Source organism: Malaclemys terrapin, chromosome 22 (genome assembly GCF_027887155.1).
Source record: "Malaclemys terrapin pileata isolate rMalTer1 chromosome 22, rMalTer1.hap1, whole genome shotgun sequence".
Classification (NCBI taxonomy): domain Eukaryota; kingdom Metazoa; phylum Chordata; order Testudines; family Emydidae; genus Malaclemys; species Malaclemys terrapin.
The window spans coordinates 475878-480940 of NC_071526.1; positions in this window are offsets into that span (position 1 = coordinate 475878).

Genomic DNA, 5063 nt, shown 5'->3' on the forward strand with positions numbered 1-5063 from the left:
GCAGGAGGTAGCTCAGGGTGCAGAGAGGGTTTAGCTAGGGGCTATGTGCGGGCAGGGAGTAGCTCAGGGTGCAGGGAGAGGATAGCTAGGAGCTGTGTGCAGGTGGGGGGTAGCTCAGGGTGCAGGGAGGGGGTAGCTAGGGGCTGTGTGGGGGCAGGAGGTAGCTCAGGGTGCAGAGAGGGTTTAGCTAGGGGCTATGTGCGGGCAGGGAGTAGCTCAGGGTGCAGGGAGGGGGTAGCTAGGGGCTGTGTGGGGGCAGGAGGTAGGTCAGGGTACAGGGAGAGGATAGCTAGGGGCTGTGTGCGGGCACGGGGTAGCTCCGGGTGCAGGGAGGGTATAGCTAGGAGCTGTGTGCGGGCAGGGAGTAGCTCAGGGTGCAGGGAGAGGGTAGCTAGAGGCTGTGTGCAGGTGGGGGGTAGCTCAGGGTGCAGGGAGGGGGTAGCTAGGGGCTGTGTGAAGGCAGGGGGTAGCTCAGGGTGCAGGGAGGGGGTAGTTAGGGGCTGTGTGGAGGCAGGGGGTAGCGCAGGGTGCAGGGAGGGGGTAGCGAAGGGCTGTGTATGGGCAGGGATTAGCTCGGTGCAGGGAGCGGGTATCTAGGGGCTGTGTGGGGGCAGGGGGTAGCTCAGGGTGCAGGGAGAGGGTAGCTAGGGGCTGTGTGGAGGCAGGGTGTAGCTCAGGGTGCAGGGAGAGGGTAGCTAAGGGCTGTGTGGGGGCAGGGGGTAGCTCAGGGTTCAGGGAGAGGGTAGCTAGGGGGTGTGTGGAGGCAGGGGGTAGCTCAGGGTGCAGGGAGCGGGTATCTAGGGGCTGTGTACAGGCAGGGGGTAGCTCAGGCTGCAGGGAGAGGGTAGCTAGGGGGTGTGTGGAGGCAGGGGGTAGCTCAGGGTTCAGGGAGAGGGTAGCTAGGGGCTGTGTGGAGGCAGGGGGTAGCTCAGGGTGCAGGGAGGGGGTAGCTAGGCGCTGTGTGGAGGCAGGGGGTAGCTCAGGGTGCAGGGAGGGGCTAGCTAGGGGCTGTGTGGGGGCAGGGGGTAGGTCAGGGTGCAGGTAGAGGGTAGTTAGTGCTGTGTGGGGGCAGGGGGTAGCTCAGGGTGCAGGGAGGGGGTAGCTAGGGGCTGTGTGGAGGCAGGGGGTAGCTCAGGGTGCAGGGAGGGTGTATCTAGGGGCTGTGTGCGGGTGGTGGGGTAGCTCAGGTTGAAGGGAGGGGGTACCTAGGGGCTGTGTGTGGGTGGGGAGCAGCTCAGGGTGCAGGGAGGGGGTAGCTCAGGGTGCAGGGAGAGGGTAGCTAGGGGCTGTGTGCGGGTGGGGGGCAGCGCAGGGTGCAGGGAGGGGGTAGCTAGGCGCTGTGTGGAGGCAGGGGGTAGCTCAGGGTGCAGGGAGGGCATAGGTAGGGGCTGTGTGCGGGCAGGGGGTAGGTCAGGGTGCAGGTAGAGGGTAGTTAGTGCTGTGTGGGGGCAGGGGGTAGCTCAGGGTGCAGGGAGGGGGTAGCTAGGGGCTCTGTGGGGGCAGGAGGTAGGTCAGGGTACAGGGAGAGGATAGCTAGGAGCTGTGTGGGGGCAGGGAGTAACTCAGGGTGCAGGGAGGGGATAGCTAGGAGCTGTGTGCGGGCAGGGAGTAGCTCAGGGTGCAGGGAGAGGGTAGCTAGAGGCTGTGTGCAGGTGGGGGGTACCTCAGGGTGCAGGGAGAGGGTAGCTAGGGGCTGTGTGGAGGCAGGGGGTATCTCAGGGTGCAGGGAGAGGGTAGCTAGGGGCTGTGCGTGGGCAGGGAGTAGCTCAGGGTGCAGGGAGGGGGTAGCTAGGGGCTGTGTGGGGGCAGGAGGTAGGTCAGGGTACAGGGAGAGGATAGCTAGGAGCTGTGTGCGGGCACGGGGTAGCTCCGGGTGCAGGGAGGGTATAGCTAGGAGCTGTGTGCGGGCAGGGAGTAGCTCAGGGTGCAGGGAGAGGGTAGCTAGAGGCTGTGTGCAGGTGTGGGGTAGCTCAGGGTGCAGGGAGGGGGTAGTTAGGGGCTGTGTGGATGCAGGGGGTAGCGCAGGGTGCAGGGAGGGGGTAGTTAGGGGCTGTGTGGAGGCAGGGGGTAGCGCAGGGTGCAGGGAGGGGGTAGCGAAGGGCTGTGTATGGCAGGGGGTAGCTCGGTGCAGGGAGCGGGTATCTAGGGGCTGTGTACAGGCAGGGGGTAGCTCAGGGTTCAGGGAGAGGGTAGCTAGGGGCTGTGTGGGGGCAGGGGGTTAGCTCAGGGTGCAGGGAGAGGGTAGCTAGGGGCTGTGTGGAGGCAGGGGGTAGCTCAGGGTGCAGGGAGGGGGTATCTAGGGGCTGTGTGCGGGTGGAGGGGTAGCTCAGGTTGAAGGGAGGGGGTAGCTAGGGGCTGTGTGTGGGTGGGGAGCAGCTCAGGGTGCAGGGAGGGGGTAGCTCACGGTGCAGGGCGAGGGTAGCTAGGGGCTGTGTGCGGGTGGGGGGCAGCGCAGGGTGCAGTGAGGGGGTAGCCAGGAGCTGGGTGCGGGTGGGGGTGTAGCTCAGGGTGCAGGGAGAGGGTAGCTAGGGGCTGTGTGGGGGCAGGGGGTTAGCTCAGGGTGCAGGGAGAGGGTAGCTAGGGCTGTGTGGAGGCAGGGGGTAGCTCAGGGTGCAGGGAGGGGGTATCTAGGGGCTGTGTGCGCGCAGGGCGTAGCTCAGGGTGCAGGGAGAGGGTAGCTAGGAGCTGGGTGCGGGCAGGGAGTAGCTCAGGGTGCAGGGAGAGGGTAGCTAGGAGCTTTGTGCGGGCAGGGGTAGCTCAGGGTGCAGGGAGGGGGTAGCTAGGGGCTGTGTGGGGGCAGGGGGTAGGTCAGGGTGCAGGGAGTGTTAGCCAAATGGGCTCGTTTCCCCATTACCCCAAGGAGGCACGGAGAGACAAGAGGACAGATACCAGACCCTTTATTAGTCAGTCAGCTGAGAGGGTGCTCTACTCGGCTAGTGCCTGAGAAAGAGACACACCTTACAAGCACAACTGGGCCCTTTTTTATACAGAGAGACAAACAACTTAGCGTGTCTAATTCTGCTAACCTATGCATTGTTTAGATTCAGTTCTAGTAGTAATCAGGATACATCTGTTTAGCTTCCCGTCCTTTACATTCCTTTCCCAGGGTCCGTCCAACCCCCTCCCCTTTGCCATATATCTTCTATACATCCTGTATACGTGCAGCTTTCCTGCATGGGAAACGACAGTGAGAGCTGAGATAAGCATGTTTACTGGGATAACAAGCAGAAGCCGAGAAAAACATGTTTTTCAGTTTTTGGACCTAACAAGATTCCCCCCTGAAAAGCATTTTGAGAGCCTTATGGCCCCCAATCCTCAGCCTTCACCGGCTGGTATAGGGCCATCATTTGTTGGTGTATAATTTGATTAGCCATTCGTCGGACTAAGGCAACTACACTGCTGAAGTCGACATATCTTAGATCGATTTACCTCGGGTCCTCACAGCGTGGGATCGACGGCCGCAGCTCCCCCGTCGACTCCGCTTCCGCCTCTCGCTCTGGTGGAGTTCCGGAGTCGACAGAGAGCGCGTTCGGGGATCGATTTATCGCGTCTAGACGAGACCCGATAAATCGATCCTCGATAGATCGATTACTACCCGCCGATCTGGCAGGTAGTGAAGACGTACCCTTAGACCTTCACTGACAAAACAAATGGGTCCAGGTTTGTCGCTTATACACATGGTGTCAAGGCTGAATCCCTACTCTGGCACTTCGAGTGCAGAAGGTGGAGGCTGGCAAGGATTTAAAAAATCAATACTTGCCACTCCAGGCTTGTATTACACTCCCAAGGTTACAGCTTTTCTCTGACCTTGTCTTGGTAAACGCTGCCACCACCCAAATGCAAAAAAACCCCTTGGACCCAGGAAGGAGCACTTGGGAATTCTTCCCTGTGGGGTATCCTCAAGCCCTTTCAAATCCCCCGGGGAAGAGCTGAGAAAGAAAACAAAGGAAATCTGCTGTTGCCACCAGCTAATTAAACAACATGCATAAACCTCTTAAGACACCAAAAATCCAATTCTGTTCTTAAAAAAGGTAAATTTTGTTAAAAATAAAAAGGAAGAAAGCACATCTGGAACTTAGGCTTTTTGCTAGATCTTAAAAGAAAACAATTACAAAAATTAAGCATCAAGATAGCTCTCTTGAGATTCAGCTTCAAGGTTACAAGCAAAACAAAAGTATCTGGGGTTAGCACAGAGGAGATCCACAAGCCAAAATAAAGAAATAAACCTGATCGTGTCTAGTTAAACATTCCCTGTCCAATGATTTTTCTCAGCATGGAAGATGAATTTTCATACCTGGTTCCAGCCTTACACAGAATTGCTGCTCCATGTCCCGTCTCCAGAGAACAGACACAGACAAAGAGAAGTTTTTTCCCCATTTTAAAAAGTTTTAGCCCTCCCATTGGATCTTTTGGTCAGGTGCCCACTCCTTTTCCTTTAGCTGGGGAACTTTGTTAACCCTTTACAGGTAAAGCAAGCAGAGAACAGCCACCAAGAGGGACTTTATAGCTAACTGGCTGGCTGGGTGTTCATAAAAGGGAGCCCACCCCCCCTTCATTTATTACTCATGGTCACGCTACATCTGGCTACTTGTCCTACAGAAAACAGGCCCTGTGTGGAGTCCTCCACATGGAGTCCCATTGCTGTTCTGCTTGTTCTCCTTGATCCAACCCTTCTCTGAACAAGTAGCTCACACAGTCAGGTCCTACACAATCCAACATTCTGCTGGAAGCCATCAGAACCCTTCTTAGACTGTCAATTCTTGGGAGCTGGGCCTGTGTCTTCCTTTGTTTGCAGACAGAGCCCAGTATATTGTAGGTGCTGCCCGGATACATCATCATCCTCAACTCACCACGATTTCTGATCCTGACTATTCATTGCTCTGCAACATTGTTAATTTATCTACCAGGTGTTCTGTGTGGAGGGGTTTTGAATGAAGGTAGAATATTCTACCCGATGATGTTCTCTATCTAAATCCCTTTCACCCTGATATATATTTTTTCTCATTTTGGTTTAGGATTTCATTATGAAAAAAAGTTTCTTAAGACTCTTGTTTGTTCTCAGC